General features: G+C 54.4%; 1 protein-coding gene across 1 annotated transcript in view; it reads left to right on the top strand.

Annotated features, from left to right (window-relative positions):
* LOC113892211 overlaps nt 1-26,265 on the top strand; it is a 60,061-nt gene that overhangs the window by 32,494 nt on the left and 1,302 nt on the right. The window lies entirely within an intron of this gene.

The raw sequence follows: 26,265 nt of genomic DNA, 5'->3' as shown, positions 1-26,265 counted from the left end.
GTGAACGAGTCACTCTTCGGTTTCTTACCAGAGGAGGGCCTCTCAGCCTCGTGTGCTCACCAGCCTGACCCCAGCCCTGCCCCCTTTCGAGCTTCCTGCCTCACCCCCTCACCCAGGTGCAAACAGCAGGTGGACAGAGGGGAGGAGGCCGCGCTCACCCAGGGACAAGCGTGCTGCTTCCCACAGCCCAGCAGCCCAGGCACTGCCTGCCTGCCCTCCGCCCACCCCCAGCCTGAGCAAGGCTTTCCCTGCAGCCCAGAACCTCCCAGCATTTGGGCCCCAGGAGTGCAGGCTGGCCCAAGACCCAGAATAGAGACCCCAGCCCTCAGCTGGCCCCGGCAGGCCAGTGAATGGAGGGTGAGCCACCTGGGGGTCTGGAAGCTCCCCACCATCTTGCTTTCAAGGAGTTCACTTGTAGCAGCAAATCTTATGCTCATGGCAGAATAAATGGTAGATGGGGAAACTGAGGCTGAGGCAGATGTCCAAGGCCCCAGAATGAGACAGAGCAAGACATTAGGAGGACTACAGGCTCATTTGTGTTTTTTGACCGCACCCACAGCACGCAGCATCTTAGTTCCCAGAGCAGATAAACGTGTGCCCCTGCAGTGCAAACGCGGAGTCCTAACCACTGGACCGCCAGGGAAGTCCCAGGGCTCATTTCTTTGAGCCTGAAGCCCCAGGGGGGCTCCTCAGGCCTCCTTATTGCCCTCATTGCCTGTGCCCTCCATTTCCATGACTCTGAGCTGCACAAGGCTCTCCTCCCCAGACGTGGTATCCCAGTGTAAGGGCCCAGGGCTCATAGCCTTGGCCCTACCATCTCTCATGAGTTCCTCTGAACCTCAGTTTTCCTCTGACATCAAGGAGCTGACAATAATAGTACAGATCTCATGACATTTTAGTGAGGATTAAATGAGATGCTGTCATTTGAATAGACATTTCTCCCCAAAACATATCTTAATAAGCACGTGAAAAGATGACCATGATTAATGGTTAAAGAAATAAAAATTAAAACGTCACTCCCATAAGGATGGCTATAATCAAAGGCAGATGGGGAAAAAGCGTTGGTGAAGATATAGAGAAATGAAGCTCTCATACATCGCTGGTGGGAGTGTAAAATGATTCAGCCACTTTAGAAACAGTTGAACAGCCCCTTGAAATGTTGAACTAAGAGTTACCATTTGAGACCGAAACTCCCCACCTCAGTATATAGCCAAGAGAAATGAAAACATGTCCATAACAAAGACTTGTCCAGGAATGGTGGTAGCAGTGGTCTTCCTCATAGCCGAAAAGCGGAAGCAAGCTAAATGTCCATCCGTGAATGGATGAGCCAAAAGGAACACATCCATATAGTGGAATAGTCTTCAACCATGAAAAAGAATGAAGTACTGATACATGCTACAACATGATGCTAAGTGAGAGCATCACAAAAGACCGCATGTTGTATGATTCCATTTGTATGAAGTGTGCAGAGTAGGCAAATCCATGGAGACTAGAGTGGTGGTTCTGGGGCTGGAGCAAAGGGTACGGGGAGTGACTGCTGATGGGTATCAGTTTGCTCTGCGGGGCAATCCTAAAATTAGATTATGGTGATGTTTGCACAACTCTGTAAATATACTAAAAACCACTGAACCACACACTTTAAATGGGTGAACTTTATGGTATGTAAATTATATCTCAATAAAGCTATTTAACAAATGAGATACTCAAGCTTGCCTGTCCAGCATCTGGTTAGACTCACAGGTGGTAGCAGCTAGGATTGGCAGCTTTGTTCCCTGCGCGATCATCTCTTTTGCTCTTTACAACCCCACGAAGCAGGCACTTGGTGGGCATTTGTGTGTATGTATGTGTGTGTATGCTGGGAAGACATTGTCAGGGCAGCCTTTCCAGGGAAGGTGAGTTAGGGCACCATTAGCTACATTTTCATGTGCCTGGGTCTGTAGTAGACTTTGGAGAAAAGGGGGACAGCAAGGGCTTCCCCGGCTCTGGCCCTTCCACCCTTTTCCTCTCCAGGCCTGTTTTTCCATCTGTCTATAGGGCTCCACCAGTGGTTCTCAAACTGTGTTCCAAGGTACCCTGCGACCAAGAAGAGATCTCAACTGCCCCTGAGAAAGGATCCCCCCAAGGTCCCACCAGGACTCCACCCTCATCCTTGCCTCCCCTTCAGGCCTGGCCCACCCCTACAGGATGTGACTGCCTGTAGGTGGGGAAGAGGAAGTTGTGGGAGGTTGTGCGCAGGAACCCACATCCTGGGGACCAGGAGATGGGAACTCCAGGTGCCCGTAGCCTAGCTTCCGGCTCCAGCCTAGGGAAGAAGCCTCAGCTGCCGCCTCCCAGGACACAGCCGCCTGGCTTGGAGCCTGGAGCCCATCCCAGACAGACGTGGTGCCGGCGCTTCCGCTTCCCTTCTGGTAGGGGAGACGCTCTGGAGCCTCCCACCCAAGGCCTGGGGCCTCAGGCCTGGATTGCTCACGGCTCTGGCTACAAAGTCCCAGACAGCCTGAGAAGCTGGCAAGAGGTAAAGCTGGAGCCCGTGCTGGGCACTGAGGACCGTGCCCTCGGGGAGCTCACAAAGCCACCACCATGTTTGCAGGACTCTAACCCCAACATCACAAACCTGCTTGTGGAGCAGGCAGAAAGGTCAGTGAGCCATGTGGGCTAAGGGAGCTCCCCGCCCGTCCAAAGGAGGCTGCTGCTACTTGACTATAGGCAGCCTTTGCCAGACGTTTTGTTTTTCAAGAGAAGCCAGATATCTGTGTTTTAATGCGAAATCTCTAGATCTGGGCAAAATTGAGGGGAGCAAAACAGTCCGTAAACAGATGCAGCCTGTGGGCCACCAGTTCGCGATGCTGTCTCACTGATAGAAGCAACCACCCCTTGACAGAGGAGGAAGTTGAGGCTGAAGGAGGGGAAGCGAGATGGATAAGACCCCCTGAGGGATGGGAATCAGAGGCCACACTCAAGCCCACGTCTCCCGTCCCCGATTCCCAAAGGAAAACACTTCCATTCTACTGTCCCCTTGCTGAGAGAGAGAGAAGGGAGGGAGGGAAAAGAAACAGGAAGAAAGAGAGAAAGAAAGGAGGAAAAAAGAAAGAGAGGAGGAAAGAGAGAAAGGGAAAGCAGACCAGCTTCCATCTGTGGTCTGGTTGAACAAGTGCTGGAACACCCGCAGGCAGGGCCGCAAGAAAAGAACGAGGAAGCTCTGCAAGGGGCCTACGGGGCCACTCGCCAAGGTGCAGGAGAGGAAGAGCTAGGCCACCGACGGGCGTGTGTTTAAGGCAGAGGAAAGCATGTGAACATTTCTTGACATGTGTCTGCCTAGGTCATCCCTGGAAGACTCTAGAAACTGGACTAGGGAATGGAGTGGGAGCTGTTCACTCCACTCCTGTGATGTATTTTAATTGTTGGACACGTGAGCAGCAGCCTTCAGCAAGTGAATCCTTTTTTTATTTGTTTCCATTGTCCCCTCTTCTTTCCCTCCTGTCACTCTCTGAACCTGGAGCATGGAGGGGGATTTGCAGGTGTCCTGGGGTCGGGGGCAAGCTCCCTGGGAGCTAGAGAGGATGGAAAAGGAGAGCTACCCCCTGAGGCCTGCTATATGTGTCCAGGCCCTGAGCATGTGAGCCTTTCAGTCCTCACAAAAACTCTGGGAGGTGAGGCTATTATGACCCCATTTTACAGATGAGGAAACTGAGCTGCAGGACCAGAAGTTGTGGAAGGTGGCTCAGAGCTCAGGGCCCAGGTTCCCACGGCGTCCCTGCTCCTCCCTTTCCCTTTGTCCACTGAAGATCCACCGTCTGAGGTCTTCTTGGCCCAACCCAGGCCCCAGACCCCTGGCGCCTTCTTCAGACTCCTTCCTGAAAGTTATGAGGGCAGTTCCGGGCCCCCAGACACACCCTCATGCTCTTGCCCATCAAGCCGGGCTTAGAGCGGCTGGTTTCCTTCCGGGAATGGCTCAACCCCAGGTCTGGAAACCATCTGGATTCCAACCAGAAGCATTTCTACCCCTGAACCGCCGATCTAGCTGGGGGCTACACAGACCCCAGTGGAGCCTGTGTCTGGGACCCCCCAGTGCAGCCTGTCCAGGGTGGGATTTGTAGGCAGGATACCTCAAGAATTCATAGTGTCCCCTTAGACAACACAGCATCATCAAGAGGCTAGTGTCCCACTGATTCCTCCGATAAGGAGGCCAGAAAGGTTGTGCCATCAGCCTAAAGTCACACAGCAAATGGGGACTTTGGGCCAGTCACTTCCTGGCCAGGTCTCAGCTTCCTCCCCTGTGGAGGAGGATAGAATGACACGTCCTAGGCTATGAAGGGAAGAAGTGGGGGTCCACATATGAACACAGATGGAAAAGAGGCTTCCTGGGCCTTAGAAGCTCAGGCTCCAGAGACAAATAAACAGGCTTGACTCTGAGAGTGAGGAACTCAGAGAGGGAGCTGGGAGCCCAGGGGATGCCCGAGGCCAGCCTGGGGGTCAGTAAGGACTTCCAGAGAAAGGGGCATATGGAAGGCTGTGGGGCAGAGCAGCCCTCAGGAGACCCAGGGTATGACCAGACGAGAACAGGAAGGCCCTGAGTGGGGCTTTCTGGGCGGAAGTGGAGGTCGGGTTCCTCAAGGTGGAGAATGAGGTCAGGGCTTGGCCAACACCAGCAGGTGATTCCTTCTAGCCAGTTCCTGTCCTGTCCAGGGAGGCAAGCCCACCCCAGGGGGCCTTCCCCGTCACCAGCCAGTGGTCAGGCCTGGGCTGCCCAGTGCCCCCTGTGCTGACTCATATCCGCCCGGCTGGCCTTGGCTGAGGGAGAGGCGGACCCCACGCCTCGCTTGACCTTATCAGGCCTTGTTGCGTCCAGCGCCTGGACGTGGGCAGGGCCTCTGCACCTCCCCACCCCCTCACTGCCCTGGCCGCACAGGGCATGCTTGAGCTCATGGGAGCCCGAGGCGGGGACTGGCAGGCGGGGCAGTCGCCCAAGAAGGGGGGAGGGCAGTAGCCTGGCTAGGGTGCCCGGTGGGGCTGCCCATCGCCCCCGGCACGCTGGGACAGGGCTGGGCCCGGGCTATTTTTAGTTCCCAAATGAGGAATGGTGAGACCCGGATGTAGCAGCTGCTCCAGGGAGCATTTTCACTGCCGCAGCCTGCCCCCGGGAGCACGCGCCCACACACATGGACACACCCGTGTACTTGGCACTCATGCCCCTCCACGGGCACATGTACACAAACATGCTTGTGCACAGAGGCGTGCACACAGGGCACAAGCACTGAGACATACCCACGCCACGTATACCTACAGACATGTGTACACGGATCCTCGTGAGCACGACCCGGCCAAAATACTCAGAGGCCTCGCACGCAAGACTCACGCAAGGGCACACTCAGGGTGCACTGGCTGGCTGAGGGCCACGCAGCCACAGCAAGCAGCTCCAGGGCACCCACCTGTGTGCACACATACCGTCCTCCCATGAGGCTCTTCAACCCCTTGCCAGCCCTTCTGTTGATGCCCTTGAGGAGCTCCCAGCCTGGCAGCTATAAACAGGCCATGACCACACAGTGGGACCCACGTCATGGTGGGGAGAAAACAGGGGGTTGTAGGTGCACAAAGATGATAGCAGCTCAGCCTGGGATGGTCAGGGAAGGCTTCCTGGAGGAGGAGGCCCCCAAAGGAATGATCAGTGAAGGATCTGACTATTTTAATGAAGCCTGGAGTGGGTCATTTTCTAGTGCCTATGAAAATAAGAGTAATGGGCAACAGCCATAGAAGCTGCCACGCATCGTGGCTCGCACTCTGCCAGCCCCTCCACCCCTCATCTCATTCCACCCTCTCAGCGCCTCTCAAGGCAGGTGCTATTACAACCACTGTTTGCAGAGGAAGAAACAGAGGCTGAGAGAGATCTTGGGATAAGACTGGTGGGACTGACCCCAAAGCCTGTGTTCAGGCACTGGTGCTGATTTTCTTGGCTGTGGGGGTGTCTCAGTTAGCTGTCACTGTGTAGCAAATGACCCCCAAATTTGATGGCTTGAAACAAGAGCAAGCAGATCTGCAAGTTCAGCAGAGCTCATCGGGGAAGGCACAGTTTTGCTCCGGGAGGCATGGGGCAACTCAGTAGGGGACTGGAGGATCCATTAGCTCTGTGGGGGTGGGGGCCTCTGTTCCCCTCCACATGGCCCTTCCATGGAGCTGGCGGGCTTTGTCACAGCATGGTGGTTGAGTTCCAAGCGTGAGCAACCCGGGTTACGGGTAGTGGAAGCTGCCATTTCTTACAGCCTGGGTCTGACACAGCATCACTTCCATCATTTTGCCCAAGCATCCCCAGAACCCAGATTTAAGGGAAAGGAACACAGACACCTCCCCCCACCTCTCTGTAAGAAGACTGTCAGATACCAAGGGGCAGGGCATCTTCTAAAACCACCAAATTGAAGACAGAGGTGGCCCCAAGGCAGGCAACTACTGTCTATCCCAGACCCCCTGAGCCCTGCCCGAGCCCAGACCTCCAGCCACAGCTAGCAGATCAGTCCTAGAGCAGGTGGCCCCATTTCCCCCGTCCCCACCCTGCCCTCCATTCACGGCTCCTTCAGTGCCACGCACAGAGGGACCAGTGTGCGTGGCCATAGGGACCCAGCTGGCCCTGCACCCTGGCTGGAAAGGGGCAGCCTCAGAGGAGCCGGGTGCCCAGGCTGGGGAGGTGCCTCGCTCCTACCAGGGCTCTCCCAGGGCCCACCCCACCCCCGGTCCTATCTTCTCTGCTTTCTTCTTGCTCACCCCAGAGGGACTCAGAGTGGTCACTCCTGTGTCACCCCAAGTGAGACACCAGCATAGATGTCCTTTCCAAGGACCTTTCCTCTCTCCCTCACGATTCTGGGGTTGGAAGTATCCAACACGATAAACCCGAAAAGTCTATGTCCATTGCTTCTCTCCTCAGGTATCTAAGTTTCTAACACATTTTAACTCAATTTGACAAAACCAATAGAATTGTACACGGGCTTACCCTTTGATTCAGGAATTTTTCTTCTGAGGGATCTTCTGTGCCCCAGAAATCATCAGGCACGTGCAAAAGAGACAGTGCAAAGATGCTCATGGTGGCACTGCGCACACGGAGAAAAGATGGAAGCTACCTGCACATCCATCCGCAAGGGCTCGTTAAATGAGCCGTGTAGAATCATGGGGCGGACTAACTGCAGATACTAGAAATGATGAAGTTAGCTGTAGGAGTAAGAACCTGGAGCCCTCCCCAGACACAGTGGACAGGGGTGACAGCCACTTACAGGACACGATGTGGGCTGTGTGTCTATTTGAAAAGCACAGTCTCTTGTGTACAAGTTAGTTCTGCATGGGGAGCAGAGAGAAGCCATGGAGGGACAGACAGGGCACTAGGAAGGGCTCTGGGATGAGTCTGCAATGGTTTCCTGGGGCTGCTGTAACAACCAACCACAGACTGAGCGGCTAAAAGCAAGAGACATTTATTCTCTTAGTTCCAGAGGCCGGAAGTCCGAAAGCAAGGTGTCATGAGAGCCCGGCTCCCTCCAAAGTCTTAGGGCAGAATCCTTCCTGCCCTCCCGCAGCTGCTGGTGGCTCCCGCCACCCTGGACTTGCAGCCACGTCCCTCCCATCTCTGTTCTGTCCCTGTTTCCTCTCTCCATGTTTCCGTTTTCAAATCCCTCTCCTTTCTCTTATAAGGACATTGTCCTTGGATTTAGGACCTGCCCAATTCCAGGATGATCTTATTTTGAGATCCTTATTCTAATTGCATCTGAAAAAAAAAAAAAAAAACCTTATTCCAAATAAGGTCACAATTTGAGGTTCTGGGTAGACAAAAATCTAGGGGACACTCTTCAACCCCTGCAGGGGGGCAGGTGAATGTGCCTTCCTACACGGAAGGTGTCTTTACGGACTTTGGTTTTACTTGTATTATTGCATTTTAGTTGTTTTTCTTTTTTGGCCCTGCCATTCAGCTTGTGGAGTCTTAGTTTCCAATTAATCGAACCCATGCCACCTGCAGTGAAAGTGTGGCATTGTAACCACCGGACTGCCAGGGAAGTCCCATATTTCATTTTAATTTAAAACAATTCTAAAATCCCAGAAGACCGGATGTATTCCAAGATCCCTTGCCTCCCAGGGTCAGCGTCTCAGGTTTCCCGGGAGGCCCAGTCTCCTCAGCGATGAGGTAAATTGTCACCGTGGGCAGGACTGAGCTCTTCCACACGGGCCCTGGCTGACCAAGCTGACAGTCGCCAGGGGTCCTCAGATGACCAGATCAGGAGCCTCCCGTGTTACTGGAGAGATGGCTGCTGGTGTTCACAGCCCAGCGCCTCCCTGGGAGGATGAGCTGAGCACCCAGTACATGGTGGGGGCAGGGAGGGGAGCAGTGGGCTTGGGGCTCTGCATAGCACCAACAACCCATTCTTTCACCCATTAAAAGTCCCCCCAGGGTCCTGGGCATTCACTGATGCGACCCCTCATTTTATACATGGGGAAACCGAGGCTGGAAAAGGAGAAAGGATTAGGCCAAGGTCAGCCCTTGAGTTAGGAGTCATGTGTTCCATCCTGTCTCAGCAAGGACCTGCCCCCCACTCTCCACATCCACCAACTGCAGCCCCCAGCGTTTCCACTGGAGGGTCATTCTTCCCAGGTGACCCTGTGAGGCAAGCTGGGCAGCGAGGTAGGCTAGGGAAACTGAGGTTCAGCCCAGCGAAGGGTCAGAGGGGGTCAGAACCCAGCTGGGCACGGTCTGTCCAGTTGGCAGACCCTGATTGGGCTCAGAGGGCCCTCAGAGCTGGCGCGGAGGTGGGCAGGGCATGCCGGGGGTCAAACAGACCCATGAAACAGAAGCCAGGACGGGGCGCAGCGGCCCTCCTTGCCCTGCCTGGCCTTTCGGGTCTGTCCTCCTTCCGACAGCCCCTGCCCTGCCCTGCCCTGCTGCTGATGGCTGGCTGTGCGGTACCCTCGGCCAGGGACCGAGCAGGGTTCCCGACAGCAGTGAGAGTGACCTCTGACTGTCTCTGGGACTTGGGCAGGCCCTGCCTGTGTGTCCGCCTGCTCACCTGGGGGCTGGGAGAGGGCTCCCGGGTCACAGGCACCCAGTGCACTAGACCGAGCCCCTCTGAGTCTCGGTAATTAATTAACCGTCAGGCTGTTTAAAGGATAACGACAGCAGAACAGAGGAGGAGGAGGAGCTCAGCCCTTCCCAGGCGACCCCTGGACCGAGAGACACGGGTGGGGGTGCGAAAAGGAGGCTGGCTCTGAACCCCCCTCCCTTCTCTGCCTCTGCCCCTCCCGGCCTTACCTGGGGCAAGAGGGTTCCTCCAAGGACAAGACCCCTGGGCTAGGGACTTCTTGGTTGGGGAACTAAGAGCCTACCCACACCCCATGCATACCCGCCAGTACAACACCCCTCAAAAAAAACCCCTGGAATCTTGGACTTAGATCAGACCTCCTCCACCCACAGGCACTTACCTGGGCAGTGTGACCTTAGGTGGGTCACTCCCCCCAACCCCAGAGCCTCACTTTCTTCACCTGCCAAAATGAGGACATGGCCAGCAGGCTGGTTTGAGGACTGTCTGAAATAATGCCTGCTGAACGGATGTCACAAGCCAGGTGCTTAGTAGGTGTCCGTGACATTCTCCTAGTGGTCTGACACCCTAAGTCCTGGCCCTGAGTCCTCCCCCCATCCCCCATGGCAGAGTCACTGTCTTTATAAAACAGTCAAGTTGAAGTTCAATTCCAACCCCCAGGGAAGAGAAAGTGGCCCTTTCTCCAGGGCCAGATGGGGAAGGTGAATCAGCTTCCTCACCTGGGCTGATTCACACCTGTGCAGCGTACAAGACAGGAGGCAGGCAGGCAGACAGACAGACAGGGACATATTCTTTGCACTGAGGCAACCGCACCCACAGTCCTTAAGTGGCCGGTTCGGGCCAGCCTGCTCTGGAAGGTGGGATTCTAGATGAACCCCCCCGAGGGGACGTTGTGATGCACCAGAGGCAACACAGAGGCAGCACCCCGTGTCCAGGGGCGGACCCCCTCCTCCTTTCCCCCATCTCGCCCCGCACCGTTAGGTAATAGAGCCCCACCCTGTCCGCCAGCCCAGCCAGCCGCCTCCTTTCCTCCAAAGGTGCCCAGGGGCGGGTGAGTTAGGTGTGGGTGACTCAGGGGTGGGAAAGGCCCATGAAGTCATCCAACAGCCTCAGCCACCTCCGGAGTGCAGGAGCTTGTCTGGTCCTTGGACTCACCGGCCGGGGAGTTCCCTTGGGAGAGGGCTGTCTGCACACCTTTCCTGTCCGCCCTGGCTACAGGTTGGAGATAGCCCTGCTGGAGGAAGCGCCCAGCCCTGGACTCCGCTGGCCCTGACTGCAAACCTCCTCGCCCACCCAGCTCCTTTCCTCACCCCAGCCAGGGAGAAGAGAGAAGTGGACCCCTTGAATGGGCAGTGGGCCAGGGACTCCAGGCTGTGCTCGCGTAAGAGTCAGGGCACATGACTGTTTCTTTTATTACTTGATGGCCATTCCAGCTGAGCATTCTGAGCTTTAACTACCATCTAAAAAGCTGATCATCTAAAAAGCTGACAATAATGTGTTGCCTAGGACCAAAGTCCTCGACGCTGGAGTAACAGAGACAGGGGTTCAAATCTTGGCATTCTCTGGCCACAAGCCTCGGAGTCATTCATAAACCCTCTCCGGGCCTCAGTTTTCTCGTCTTAAAATAGGGATCATGAAGCTACCTGGCCTGGTGGCTGGGAGGATAAAGCAAGTGAACGTGTCAAGGTCCTGGCAGGAAACAGAGATAGGGGCTTTAGGAGAGGAAATCTTGGGGAAGGGACCCCTCTGAGCTACGGGCAGATGAGATGTGAAGCCCCTGGAAAAGTGTCCGAGGAGTTGTGAGCGTCCCCAGAGCCGAGGAAGGACAAGGAGGCCTGAGGGTCTGCAAGCTGGTGAGAGGGGAGGCAGGGCGCAGGCCACACACAGAGGGGCTACAGCTGTGGCAGGCCCAGCTGTGACCAAGGAGGAGAACGGGGGGACAAATACCCCTCCTCCATCCTCCCACCTGCCCACCCACCAGCGCCTCCCACTGGCTGAAACCCAGTGGAATCTGCTGAGCCAGAAACCCACTGCCCCGAGAACCCACAGGATGGGACAGCTGAAAGGCAGGATGAGATGAGCAGAGAAAGGGCCTGGGGGCAACAAGCAGAGAATAATCCAAATAATATGAATGCGGCTTCATTCAGCAAACGTTTCCTGAGCACAGCCACAGCCAGGCTTTGTTCTGGGCCTGGGGACAGAGTGGTGACCCAGACAGACCAAGTCCCCACTCCACGGAGCAGAATGAGGCAGAGGGATTCTCATGATTGGGCCATGAGAAATGTTTTAACCAAGGAAATCCCTACAGGGCCATCAGAGACCATCTGCCAAACGGGGAAACGAGGCTAGAGGGAGGCAAGGGCTTGTCCAAGGTCACCCAGCAAGTCAATGGCATGGAGAAGCTCCCCACCTTCCCCTCGCCCTCACTCTTCCAAAGCCCAGGAGGTTGTCTTGCAGGAGATGCGGACCCAGGAATTCCTAGCCTGCCTCCCTTGGCCTTCTGCTCCCTTGGCCATTCCGGGCTACACACCGAGTGTTGCAGGGTGGGAGCCCCCATCAGGGAGCAGGCCATGCGGGGAGCAACATGCTTGCATTCCCAGACAGGCTGGCACATTCCTGCTGGGGAGCCACTGTGCCACCCGCCTGGCCCCGCCCGCTCCCCTGCACACAGAGCCATTGTCTGCCCCAGACACTTTGAGCAGCCGCTGCCCCCGGCCGCCAACACCGCCCCACGTCCTTTCATTGCCAGGTGGGGTTCTAGGAGCGGAACACCCCTGTCCCAGTCCCCAGCCCCAAAGGGCAGCCACATTACCTATCTTGGAGCCAAGCAGGGATCAGAGAGGGTAGATGACTTGCCCCAAGTCACAGAGGCCAAAATCCAAATCGCTGGACTCCCTAGTTAATTACTGTTTCTTAAGAACGCCTCCTCTCCTTTATACCTGCACTCCTGGGCAGCTGGACACCCCTCCAGTGGGCCAGCCTTGGACTGGCCCTTGACGACCCCTGCCCGGGTGTGAATATCCCCATTTTATAGGCCGGGAAGCCGACTGGGGAGGAAGGAGTTTGCCAAGGCCACCCAGGCACAGTGATGAGATATAGCCCGGGTCGTGAGTCCCAGCCCACACCCTCTTCTTCCTGCGAGAACAGCTCTGAGCTGCACCCAGTGGGGGAAATGTCCAAACAAATCCTCACGGCGAGGATGTGTGCCTGATACACAAAGGCCGGGCAGCCTGTCAGAGACTGTTCACTCACCTGGCACACGTGTCCCAGCCCACGCCCAGGGGAGGCACAGCTGGAAGCTTTAATGCAGGGTGAGGACTCAGGGCAACCCTGGCCCAGGGGAGATGGGAACCCCCTCAAGAGAAAACAACAGGTGCAGATGGGGTCAGATAAGAGGTGCTCTTCAGGACTTGCCCGGTGGCTTGGTGGCTAAGACTCCGCGTTCCCAATGCAGGGGGCCAGGGTTCCATCCCTGGTGGAACCAGGTCCCACGTGCCGCAACGAAGAGTTCACGTGTGACATCTGAAGATGCTGCGTGCAAAAGGAAGATTGAAGATCCTAAGTGCTGGAACTAAGACGCAGCATAGTCAAACAAATTTAAAAAAAATTTTTTTAAATCAAGTAGGGACTACCCTGGGGGTCCACTGGTTAAGACTCCATGCTTCCATTGCAGGGAGCTCGGGTTCCATCCCTGATCAGGGCACTAAGATTCCCATATGCTGGGTGGCACAATCAAAATACACAGAGAGAAATCTCCCCAGTGGTCCAGGGCTTACAAGCCCACCTTGCAATGAAGGGGATGTGGGTTCAACCTCTGGTTGAGGAACTAAAATCCCAGTGGAGCAACCAAGCCCATGCCCTGCAACTAGAGAGCTCGTGCCCCACAAAGAAAGATGCAACTGGGACCTGAGGCAGCCAAATAAATAAATAAATATTCAATTTAAATATACATACATGTTGTTGTGTGTGCATGCTCAGTCATGTCCAGCTCTTTGCAACCCCGTGGACTGTGCCTGCCAGGCTTCTGTCCACAAAATTTTTCAGGCAAGAATACTAGGGTGGGTTGTTGTTTCCTACTGCAGGGGATCTTCCTGACCCAGGGATCAAACCCGCGCATCTCTTGCACTGGCAGAAAGATCCTTTACCACTGCGCCACCTGATATATATATGTATATATATATATATATCAGTCCCTAAAATGACAACCTCCAATGCCCCTCCCCTCACAATGACCTCTTCTAACCCCGCAGGGTGGATCAGGACCCTGTCCTTATCTCTCTTCTGAGGGCCATTGCTCGCACTGTCCTCCCAGGCCCCTTTCCTCACTTCCTTCTGGTCTCATCTCCCTGAACCTTCATCCGCGCCATCCTAAGGGCTATAGTCCATGGGGTCGCAAAGAGTCAGACACAACTGAAGCAACTTAGCATGCATGTTTGCATGAAGTAAAATCAAAACTGATAGTTTTTTTTTTAATTCAACCTACCCACAAAACTGGCTCCAAGATCAAGAGGAGATCTCTTCTGGCCTCCAGAAGCATCCTCGTTCTCCCTCTGGTCGGTACCCCGTTCCTGCCCAAGGGGAAACATCTGCCTGCTCTCGACTTTCACACACGTGCAGCCACAGCCCATGCTCCTTCCACGCCCTGGCTTCTTGCCCGCTGAGTGAGATTCGCCTGTGTAACTGTCTGTGGGCAGCAAGGGGGACTGGTGGGTTTTAGCCTAAGCAACTGGGTGGGCATGGTGCCTTTACTGAGCTGAAGACCGCCGGCGAGGAGCAGGTTTGGGGGGTCTAGAGCTCTGTTTTGGGCCTTGGGAGGGGAGCAGGCAGCCCAGCACGGGACTGGATTAGACATCAGCTCAGCTCGGGGATGCCATTACAGCCTGAGGGTAGGGAATATTCCAGATGTCCCTGCTACCAAGGGAACCATCCCTTTCTGCTACTCATTCAGGGCCACCTGCCGTGGGTCAGGCTTCCCACCTGCTCTTCAATGGAAGGGCCTTGAAGGACCCAGTTTGGAAACTTACTCCTGCTTCAGGAGAGGAGTGGAGGCTCAGCAAGGAAGAGTGACTGGCCCAAGAGCACACAGCAGCTTAGGTTTCACAGAAACTCCTCGCTGTGCTCGGGAGACCACTGCCCAGCCCTCTAGGCATGCCAGAAGGATTTGGAGTGGCTCCACTGGCACCCAGATGAGGGTCTAGCCCATAGTAGGGTCTGGATTAGCTGAGAGGTGCTCAGAGTAGCAGAGTAACCCATGAAGGCTCCCTGTAGGAAGCAGGCCAGAGGAGCCTGAGGCAGGGTAACCCCCACCTGAGGTCACTGTCTCCCCAGCAGTGACATCACTGCTGTGGGCTACACAGCTAGAGGACCAGGCAAGCTGAAGCGGGGCCAAGCAGGCAGCTGGAAATATGTCACCAGCCCCGAGGCCAACCTCCCCAGCAACTGAAGGCCACTGGAAGATGACTGGCTCCCGTGTGCCTTGGACACCTGAGTGCGAAGCCATCGGGGTGGAGGAGGTGGGCCCATCGCAGATGGTCCCAATGTCTCACTTTACAGATAGGTAAACTGAGGCCTGGAGAGGACCACACCTCTCCCAAGGTTACATAGGAGTTGGGGGCAGATGTTCTCTGGGACAACATGCTCAGCCAAGGACCACAGTCCCCAGCACCCTGTTGGGTTAGGGTGGTAGGGGAGGCGTGAGTGCTGGAAGAGGGCTGAGTTCAGAATGATCCAGAGGCTTCAAGGTCGGATGGTCCTGACCCCCAGGAACTGACAGTCTGGGGAGCAGGTGTTGAGGGAGTACAACTCAGATGTGTCTGCCATCATCGTCTGTCTGCACCCAGAATATAAGTGCCCTGTGGGCAGGTTTTTACTCACAGGTGTAGCCCAGAACCTAGTGCAACGCCTGGCACACAGTAGGTGCTCGTTAAATACTTGAATCAGTGAATCCATAGAAGTGTATGTTGTTGTTGTTACTGCTCAGTCGCTCAGTCGTGTCCGACTCTTTGCGACCCCATGGACTGCAGCACGCCAGGCCTCCCCATCCTTCACTATCTCCTGGAGTCTCCTCAAACTCACGTCCATCGAGTCGGTGATGCCATCCAACTATCTCATCCTCTGTCGCCCCCTTCTCCTCCGGCCCCCAATCTTTCCCAGCATCAGAGAAGGGCATAGCAGGACCCAAAGGCCATCCTCAACCATACACGATGGCACTGGAGACAAGGGCTGTGGGACGTGGTCAGAACCCACTTCCCCTTCTTCTTCTTCCTCTCATAGGCCTGTCCGGCCTTGGGTGTCTCCAGACCATGGCTCCCTCCCAACAAACCCCCACTGAGTCCTGATTTCCAGCCTGTTCCCTGCCCCTTCCCACCACTCCTCCTTCCCCGGGGGGTTGTTGGGAGCAAGCTGGAGGAATTTCTGGCCCGAGTCAAGGGAGGTGCCCCGGCAGGCGGGAGGCAGCGTGCACACGCCAGGGACCGCTCCAAATTCCAGCTCCCACGAGCCTGCTGGGAGCGAGCCAAGTGGGGCCGTGGGGCAGGGTGGGGAGGCCCTCCCCACGGAAGCCAGGAGAGCTCAGGGGAGTCTGGGGAAGGGCCAGGGGCCAAAGAAGCAGACAGTCAGAGCAGATGTGGTCAGGGCCCCAGGGGCACACGGCGCACCTCCTCCAGGACCCAGGTGGGAAGATTGAGGCCCCCCGGGTATCAAACTCTAAGCTCCTGACCCGGGATGCTGTGGGGGTGAGAGTCTATGACCAGACGCCAAACGTCTCGGGAAGAGGGGTGTTTGAGGGGATGCATAATGTAAGACCACATGAGAAGAGCCCTGGACTGGCAGCAGGAAGCTGGGGACAGTTCTTGGACTGCCCCTGTCCTCAGTGGGACCAGGCTGCACCCAGACTCTCCTACTTGTTCATGGGGGGCGGGGGGGTTTCCCTCAATGGGCCAGCACTCTCGGCCACTGTGAGTTCAGTGGGCAACGGGAGGAGGGTCCCAGGGAAAGGAAGGAGGTGCCGGAGTGTTTGGAAGGTTCTCAGCCTGGCCTCTCTGGGTCCCCTCCCAGTCCTGGGTCAGGGCCAGGTGCCATGAGCTCAGACAATGGCCCCTGCCCAGCTGTCGGCAAGAGCTGCCGCCAACACCCACACCAGTGCACCTGGCCTGCCACTGTGCCACCCCCCCCCACTGCCCCCTCCCCAGTGGCTCCTCCTGCTCTACCACCAGCTCCTGGGGCATCCTCAAAACAAGGTGTGGCAACAGAACTACAGGCAACTGGATCCAGACGTCCAGGACCACACTGGGAATTAGAACATTCTAGAACTGTGGGTTCTCACCGTGAGAAAATTCCAGGACCATCAGATATTGGAATATTTTTATTCCAGGCCCCCAAGACTCTTTGAACCAAATAATTTCAGAAATGCAATCTCTTGCAACCAAAGATCAGGACCACAGAAACGTGGATTTCCACGGTGGAGTTCTGGGATCAAGAGCTCTCTGTTGTCGTTTAGTCATCTTTTTTGTGACCCCATGGACTGTTGCTCGCCAGGCTCCTCTGTCCGTGGGATTTCCCAGGCAAGAATACTGGAGTGGGTTGCCACTCTCTTCTCCAGGAGATCTTCCCAACCCAGGGATCAAGCTGGAGTTTCCTGCATTGACAGGAGGATTAAGCAGAAAATTCCCAAACAACAAGCACATTATCTCAGAGGACACAAGCCCGGGGAATCTTCCCACCACCCAGACTAACAACCAGGAGCAGACCAAGCCAGGCCTTGGTGGGGTCATTCCACTGGCCCCTGCTTTGGGCAGGTTTCCCTGCTCCTGAAACAGCAAAGGCAGGAAGGGAGAGGGGGCGCTTCTGAGCAAATTGAAGGAGCTGAGGGCCTCTCCTCCACGCCCTGGGCGGCTTCCTTTTGCCAACAGAGAGGAGAAGAGAAAGAAGGCCCTTGATGCCACAGGTTCGGGCGGCGGGTGTGTGGTCACAGGGTGGCAGGGTCTACCCCCTCCCTGGCTGGAGGAGCTTGGAATTTTCTTCTGGCAGGAAGGGCCCACCCTCCTAGGAATGGAAAACAATCCCTGGCATCTGGCCCCCGAGGCGTACAAGGTTTTGACAATCAAGCATTATTATTCTCCCTGCCTCGCCCCAGCCCTATGCAGAGGGGAAACCGAGGCAGGCGGGCTCTCGGTCAAAACCAAGAATCTGCCCCTGGCAGATTCCAGTCGTCCCCTTCCCTGACCGCGGAATGTCAGAGCTGAGACAGCCACAGAGGAGGGGCCTCAGTTGAGCCTGGCAGGGCACCTGGAATCTGAGACCAGAGAGGGCAGCCGTTCACCCAAAGTCACCCAGCTCACTGCAGCAGTCTCTTATGGCTTCCACTAAGGCTCACTTCCAGGGCGTCTTCCTCCAGGAAGCCTTCCCAGATCATGTTCCCCTGGGCTTCTCTGCCTGCTTAAGACTTCACTCCTCCACTAAGCTGCATGCTGTAATTACTCAGGCCTTGCTGTCTCAGTATTGTGTACAAAAAATGTCTCATCTTCTCAGCCTATGCTGGGAGAGTGCCTCCTCATTAACCTGGAAGAAGAAGCCTTGGGCTTCCCTGGTGGCTCAGATGGTTAAGAATCTGCCTGCAATGCAGGAGACCCAGGGTTCGATCTCTGGGTTGGGAAGATCCCCTGGAGGAGGGCCTGGCAAACCACTCCAGTATTCTTGCCTAGGAAATCCCATGGACAAAGGAGCCTGGTGGGCTAAAGTCCATGGGGTTGCAAAGAGTCAGACAAAACTGAGTGATTAACACTTGCACTTTCTTCAGAAGCCTTGGGCAGAGGCCTCTAAGCTCCTGCTCAAACACTTCCATGGCTCCCTACTGCCCAGGGACAAAGTCTAAGGCAGCTTGGCTCTCGTTAGGGCTTTGTGGCTGCACTCAGTCTCATCCCTGATCCCACAAGCATGGGTCTCACTGAGTTCCTGGTGGCCTCTGCCAGGCCGTTTCTTTCCCTGCAGCCTCCTTGACTCCCCCATCCTTCCGCAGCCAGAGCATCCTCATCTCTGAGGCCTCAGTGAGACCACCTGCCTGGGGCCAGTGTCTCCTCTGGACCACCTTGGGTTTCCCCTCTGCAGCCCCACTGCCCTGCCAGCGGCGGCCTCTGCCGGGACACCCACTCCCCGAGGCTGGGTGGGGTCTCACCCCACCTGGGTCTTAGACTAATGGGGACTGTGGGTCTTTACTGAGGCCCCACGGCTGGTTCCAGCCTCTCACAGGCCTCCGCTCATCAGATCCCAGCAACAAACCTAGGAACGGATTCTGGGCAGATCACGCCCATTTTACAGATGATGAGACCAAGCCCAGTGTGGCTGAATGGCTTCCTCAAAGTCACAGTGTCAGCAGCAGAGCTGAGATGGGGGCCCTGAGAATCTGGCTCCAGAGCCCACATGCCGTCCTGTTAGATCATGTCGCCCTGGGCAGGCGAGGGGCAGAAGCGCTGAGCCCGAAGCACTGGGGAGTCTCGAGACCACTTAGCTCGACCCCTACAGCCCACAGAGGGCAGAGCTCTTATTTCAGGACCCCCTCTGCCCACCACCCACATACCTGTGTGCAGAGAAACACACACACAGAAAAACAGTCACACACATGCACACTCAGACTTGGACACAAGCCCCCAGCCCCTGGGACCGCCTGCAGGAAACCCTCAGCTGCCCAAGCCTTTTTCACTTCAGCTTTTTCCTAAATTTGCTTTGAGGAAGTTGCTGGCCTCTTGGAGTTCTCTCTCTCACGCGCTCCAGACCACATCCCTTTCCACGCACTCCCAACTTCTCTGGAAACCTGGAGAACAGGAGAGGGGACTACAAACAGTAAAAATGATGAGTAAGCCCATTCTGCAGATGGTAGTGGAACCGTGGAGCTTAGTTTGGGACCTGAACCTGCAGTCTTTGCACTGAGACCACATTCTTGGAGTCAGGACTTCATGAAGCTCAGGTTCTCGATGTCTCGTCACAGAAAGAGTTCAATAAGATACAAACTGATAGGTAAGAAGCAGATTTATCTGAGCACCACCAGGGCATGGGGGTTGTCAGTTTTTATAGGGGAGGGTAAACTCATGGGCTGATGAGTGGGAGGAGTATTCCAGCTGTTTGGGGGAAAGGGGTGGGGAATTTCCAGGAATCGGGTCGCGCTCACTTTTTGACCTTTATGGTCGGCCTTGGGACTGTCATGGTGCCTGTGGGCGTGTATTTGGCTTGCTGATGTGTTATAATGAGCGTGTTCTGAGGCTCAAGGTCTAGCGGAAGTTGGCTCATCTGCCATCTCGAACATATTTGGTTCTACTCCGTTTATGTTGTGTCCTCGGGCTATGTCATTCTTTTAAAGGTTGTGCCCTGCCCCTTTCTCTCTGGTTTCAGTATCAGGGGACAGGCTGCAGAAGAGAGAAAGGTGTGGAGGGGGGACCAGGTCAAGAGTACTGGGGAAGCAGGTTCCAGCAGCAGTAAATAGGGTGATGTCTGCAGTGAGAAAGTAGCATCTCTCCCTGGGTCAAGAAGATCCCCTCTGGCCACACACTCCAATAGTCTTGCCTGGAGAATTCCAAAGACAGACCACGGGGTTGCAAAGAGTCGGACACGACTGAGCAACGAACACACTGCAGACTTCTAGGGAGAGGCCTTCTAGGAAGAGGACAGAGCCAGTGCAGAGGTCCTGGGGCAGGAGTGAGCCTGCCATGTTAGAGGAACGGAGAGGTCAGTGTGGCCGTGGATGAGCATGAGTGTGGGCAGAGTGAGAGAGGTGAGGTCGGGGTGGTAGGGTGTCTAAGGTGGCCCAGGCTTCTCCTCTAGTGACTGGGCACTGATGGGAACCATGCAGGGTTCTGAGCAGAGGAACGATGCCATGTGTGTGCATGCGTGTGTGTTAAAATACAAGTAAGGTGAAATATACCACCTTAACCCTTTTTAAGTGCACAGTTCAGTGATATGAAATATATTCATGGGACTCCCCTGGTGGTCCAGCGGCTAAGACTCCTCGCTTCCAATGCAGGAGGCCAGGGTTCGATCCCTGGTCAGGGAACTAGATCCCACGTGCCTCAGCTAAAACCCAGTGCGGCTGAAGACATAAATCAATAAATACTGATATACATTCACCCGGTTGGCAGCCACCACCCATCCCTGTCACTCTTTTCATCTTGTAAAACTGAAGCTCCATATGGAGGGAGGTGACCTGACTTGAGTTCTAACAAGGTCACTCCAGCTGCTGGGTGGACCCTCCACAAGGACGTCCAGACAGAAGCAGGAAAATCAGACAGAAGGCAAGAGGCAGGAGCCCTGGGTTCCCCCGGGGCCCAGCTTCCCTGACTACCTGGATGACCTTGGAGAAACCATTTCGTTCATTCTTAAGCTTGTTTATTCATGCCTTCGGTCAGTTGGTCTTTCAAGAAGTATCTGTTGAACACCTGCTATGTATCCTGTGCTGTGTACAGAGGGCACAGAACGAGCAGAACAGACTGGCCTCTGACCCGGGGTGGTGCCATGTGGCCGGGAAGACAGACATGGAGCAAAGAGCAGCAAAAGTAATGGAGTGAGAATGCTGGTGCGGATGGTGCAGGGGAAGCAGAGAGAGCGTCAGGGGAAAACGTTCTGCCAGGGGGAACAGCCTGGCAGAAGCTCTGAGGGGTGGGCCTCCTGCTTCTGTGAAAAACTTCCTCTCCCTTCCCTCCTCTAGATAAAAGGGAACAGAGGAACCCCAGTGGTCAAGCCTGGATTCCTAGTCTGTGAACTGGCTGTCCTCTCTGTGCCGGCTGCCCCTCTAGATGTGACGAGTAACTGAGCCAATGCAGGGAATTCCCTGGGGCTCCAGTGGTTAAGAATCCACCTTCCAAGGCAGGGGACTCGGGTTCAGTCCTGGTGGTGGAGCTAAAAATCCCACATGCCACAGGGCAGCTAAGCCCGTGCCCTGCAATTACTGAGCCCACATGCCACAACTAGAGAGAAGCCCGCACACCACAGTGCAGATCCCGGACCCCGACTAAAACAAAAACATAAATAAATATTTTTTAAAAAAGAGAGAGAGGGGACTTCCCTGGTGGCCCCATGGTTAGGAATCTGCCTTCCAGTGCAGGGGGCAGAGGTTTGATCCCTGGTTGGGGAACTAAGATCCCACATGCTGCAGGGCAACTAAAGCCCTAGAGAAGCCTGTGCCTCACCAAAAATAAAAAATAAAATATGAGACAGCCAATGTGTGGCAAGCTCCAGATACACAGATACACAAGGCCACGAGGCCCCACTCCCACCCACTCCAACCTGGTCTGCAGAAGTGGGCTCCCTGCGATGAGGTGCAACGACAGTCTCAGGGGAGACCTCCCACCAGCCACCCCCAAATCTCTCTCGACTTGCTTCCTGCTGTGCCTGAAATCCCTGTTACAAACTCATTCCTTTGCACTGTGCTTTCCTACCCTTCCAGAACCACACATTCCTATTCAGGTTAGCCCTGGCCGGGTGTTGCTCAGCTTTCAGAGTTCAACTCAAGCCTCCTCCTTTCAGGAAGCCTTCCCTGACTACTGCTGCCCGTGGAATCTCTCTTTCCCTCCCTTTTTCTCACTCTCTGTTTCCTTGCTCTGTGATGGCCTTTGGCTTTCACTGTCTCAGCCTTGGAGCTAAAAGGGTCCTGCGAAATCCAACCCAGGCTGCCTTGAGCCCCCATTCTTTCAGATGAGGAAACTGAGGCCCAGATACTGAGTTCTTGTGGCAAATGGTTTGGTCATCTGTGGAACAGAAGTAAAATACTGCCTCCTTGGGGCTCTGTCCACACATTCAGTATTCACTGATAGGGAGTGTGGATTGGACATGGAGTGAAGACTCAGGTCAGCGGCGTGTCCCACACAGGACCCGCTGAATCCTCACTGCGGTCTTCGGGATCTGTCACAGTGCTGGAAGGGGCTGAGCTGGGATCCAGCCTGACTCACCTTGTGAGGTCATCACAGCACAGCCAGAAGGCCTGGGCAGGATGACTCTGGTGGTCCCACAAGACCAGGGCACACCAGCCTGCGATGAGCTGGAAGGTTGACTGGGGCTAAATGGTGATGCATTTTGAATGCCACACCAAGGTGCCTGATGCACTGCTGTTGTTCAGTCGCTGTCGTGTCCAGCTCTTTGCAACCCCATGGACTGCAAAACTCCAGGCTTCCATGTCCTTCACCATCTCCTGGAGTTTTTCAAACTCATGTCTATCAAGCCAGTGATGCCATCCAACCATCTCATCCTCTGTCACCGCCGTCTCCTCCTGCCCTCAATCTTCCTCAGCATCAGGGTCTCTTACAGTGAGTCAGCTCTTCGCCTCAGGTGGCCAAAGTATTGGAGCTTCAGTTTCCGCATCTGTCCTTCCAATGAATATTCCGGGCTGATTTCCTTTAGGTTGACAGGTTTGATCTCCTTGCAGTCCAAGGGGCTCTCAAGAGTCTTCTCCAGCACCATAGTTCAAAAGCATCAATTCTTCGGTGCTCAGCCAGATGCACAGGATGTGCTTAATACATGTTTTTGCTGTATGCACAAAGAAATGTGTTGCAGAGTCATGGAAAGCTCTGGAGCAGGGTAGGGCCCTGCCTTTGATGGCACACATCTTGGAGCGCTCAGGTGAGCAGCTGACCCGAGGAAACAAGAAGGCATGCTGTCTCCATGGGCCTTCGTGTCGCCGTGCTGGTGTGTTCAGTCAGATGGAACCAGGTGACTGTGTCAGGGTGGAGGTGTGCTTGTGTGCACTGGGGCGTGAATGGGCTGCTGTGTTCCAGGGAGCTGCTGCCCCCTTCTGCTCAGGCTCCCCACATAGAAAATGGGGGTGATAAAAATGCTCCCCTCCTGTCAGCCTGGGGGGCAGGGGGGCAGGGACTTCGAGAATGGACAAGTCACATCCCTGCCTGGCCTAGTGCCTGGATGGTGGGGAACCTTCACATTAGGACCACGGCCTGGGTCCCTGTGTGATGCCCCAGGCTGGGTGACAAGGCTCTGGGGAGCAGCTGCTGTGGGGGGGGGGCCTGCTTGGAGGAGCCCCTGGCGGGGGACGAGGTAGTGGCCAGGGAGATGGGGAAGTTGGCCGGTCAGCTATCTTTAGCGCCTTCTCTCACAGCCCTTTTCCTCTGCCTGGCTGCGAGGGGCTGGGGCGGGGAACGGCGGGAAGAGGTCACTTCTCCATAGTCACATGAAGCCTGGTGACCCGGAGGCCAGCTGTGGGGCTCAGGCAAGAGGAGGGGGCCGACTGTGGTACCTGGCACCCCCGCCAGTGTGCTGGCCGCCCTGAGGGCAGCACCTCCTGGTGCCCCCCCACCCTGCCACCTCTCAAGCAAGCAGAGGCCGGAGCGTGTGTCTACGAGGGGGGGTTGGTGCCGCGGGAGCTGCTGGGATGTGGCATCCTCTCTCACTCCTCACCGGGAGCCTCCAGGCCCCTAGTCGATGAAGGCAATGCAGCGCAATGGTTAGCACCAACCTCCTGGCGCCTGGACTTGGCTCTCTGCTTCAGCACTGCTGAGAGTCCGATCTGAGTGAGGGGCTCTGACTTAGTCTCCCAGGTCTCAATGTCTTCACTGTGATAACAGGAGTGATGCCAGGAACCTTGTCACACCGCTCAGAGGACTGTCATGATCACCCAGGGAGATAGCATCTAAGATGTCAGGCAGAGAACATTCTAACTCTCTGACCTGGGAAGAGTCTCTGAATCTCTCTGGGCCTCCATTTTCCCCATCTGTGAAATGGGACTAGTGGTTGCAAGGATTAAATAAAGTAGCTTTGAAAGGGTCTAACATAAGGTTTGGCACATAGTAGGTACTCAACAAATAAGCCTCCTTGGGCACTTTCCTGGCAATCCAGTGGTTAGGACTGCATGCCCCCCACTGCAGGGGGCAGGGGTTCTATCCCTGGTCAGGGAACTAAGATCCTGCATGCTACATAGCAATGCCCAAACAAACAAAAACCAAATAAGCACCAACTCCTTCTCCTTTGAGCCAAAATATGCTTTGCAGGTCCTAATACCATAGGATTAGGGTGAAGAGATGCTTGGGTTCAAATCCTACCCCATCAGTTATACACTGTGTGCCCTCGGGCAAGTTGCACACTCTCTCTGAGCCTCAGTTTATTTATAAAATGGGGTAATAATAGGAGCTGCCTCAAGGGGTGATCCTGAGTATTGTTCAGTTCAGTTAAGTCATTCAGCCGTGTATGACTTTTTGCGACTCCATGGACTGCAGCACACCAGGCTTCCCTGTCCACCACCAACTCCCAGAGCTTGCTCAAACTTATGTCCATCGAGTCAGTGATGCCATCCAACCATCTCATCTTCTGTCACCTCCTTCTCCCACCTTCAATCTTTCCCAGCATCAGGGTCTTTTCCAAGGAGTCAATTCTTTGCATCAGGTGGCCAAAGTATTGGAGTTTCAGCTTCAGCATCAGTCCTTCCAATGAACATTCAGGATTGATTTCCTTTAGGATTGACTGGTATGACCTCCTTGCTGTCCAAGCGGCTTGCAAAAATCTTCTCCAACCCCACACTTCATAAGCATCAGTTCTTCGGCGCTCAGCCCTTCTTTATAGTCCAACTCTCACAGCCATACGTGACTACTGGAAAAACCATAGCTTTGACTAGACAGACCTTTGTCCATAAAGTAATGTCTCTGCTTTTTAATATGCTGTCTAGGTTGGTCATAGCTTTTCTTCCAAGGAGCAAGCGTCTTTTAATTTCATGGCTGCAGTCAACATCTGCAGTGATTTTGGAGCCCAAAAAATAAAGTTTGTCACTATTTCCATTGTTTCCCCATCTATTTGCCATGAAGTGATGGGATCGGATGCCACAAGCTTCATTTTTTGAATTTTGAGTTTTAAGCCAGCTTTTTCACTCTTCTCTTTCACTTCCATCAAGAGGCTCTTTAGTACCTCTTCACTTTCTGCCATAAGGGTGATGTCATCTGTGTATCTGAGGTTACTGATATTTCTCCCAGCAATCTTGATTCCAGCTTGTGCTTCATCCAGTCTGGCATTTCGCATGCTGTATTCTTCATATAAGTTAAATAAGCAAGGTGACAATATACAGCCTTGACATAATCCTTTCCCAGTTTGGAACCAGTCTATTGTTCCATGTTCGGTTCTAACTTTTACTCCTTGATCTGCATACAGATTTCTCAGGAGACAGGTAAGGTGGTCTGATATTCCCATCTCTTTAAGAATTTTCCACAGTTTACTGTGATCCACACCATCAAAGGCTTTAGTGTAGTCAGTGAAGCAGAAGTAGATGTTTTCTTGGAACCCTCTTGCTTTTTCTTTGATCCAGTGGATGTTGGCAATTTTATCTTTGGTTCCTCTGCCTTTTCTAAATCCAGCTTGAACATCTGGAAGTCCTCGGTTCACGTACTTTTGAAGCCTAACTTGGAGAATTTTGAGCATTACTTTGCTAGCATGTGAGATGAGTGCAATTGTGAGGTAATTTGAACATTCTTTGGCATTGCCTTTCTTCGGGATTGGAATGAAAACTGACCTTTTCCAGGCCTGCAGCCACTGCTGAGTTTCCCAAATTTGCTGGTATATTGAGTGCAGCACTTCCACAGCATCATCTTTCAGGATTTGAAATAGCCCAGCTGGAATTCCACCTCCTTTAGCTCTGTTAATAGTGATGCTTCCTAAGGCACACTTGACTTCACACTCCAGGATGTCTGGCTTTAGGTGAGTGATCACACCATTGTGGTTATTTGGGTCATGAAGATTTTTTCTGTACAGTTCTTCTGTATATTCTTGCCACCTCTTCTTAATATCTTCTGCTTCTGTTAGGTCCATACCATTTCTGTCCTTTATTGAACCCATCTTTGCATGAAATGTTCCCTTGGTATCTCTAATTTTCTTGAAGAGATCTCTAGTCTTGCCCATTTCTATTGTTTTCCTCTGTTTCTTTGCATTGATCACCTAGGAAGGCTTTCTTAGCTCTCCTTTGGAACTCTGCATTCAGATGAATGTATCTTTCCTTTTCTCCTTTGCCTGAGTATTGAGTTTATATATATGAAGGATATAGGACAGTGCCCGATAGGTATAAATTATTCATAGTTACTACCACCTCTAACCCAGGCACCACCCTCTGGAGGCCTTCAAAGTCAACGTGAGTGCTGGTTATCAAGGGCAAGGAGCTGGTGAAGTTGGGCCCTGGGCAGCATTGTGGATCCAGAGGGCTGATGGGTGCCACGGGCAGTCATTCAACATTTAACAG

The sequence above is a fragment of the Bos indicus x Bos taurus genome, chromosome 5 (genome assembly GCF_003369695.1).
Source record: "Bos indicus x Bos taurus breed Angus x Brahman F1 hybrid chromosome 5, Bos_hybrid_MaternalHap_v2.0, whole genome shotgun sequence".
NCBI classification, from domain to species: domain Eukaryota; kingdom Metazoa; phylum Chordata; class Mammalia; order Artiodactyla; family Bovidae; genus Bos; species Bos indicus x Bos taurus.
The sequence above is the reverse complement of the archived record's forward strand: the minus strand, read 5'-3'. Positions and strand labels throughout refer to the sequence as shown.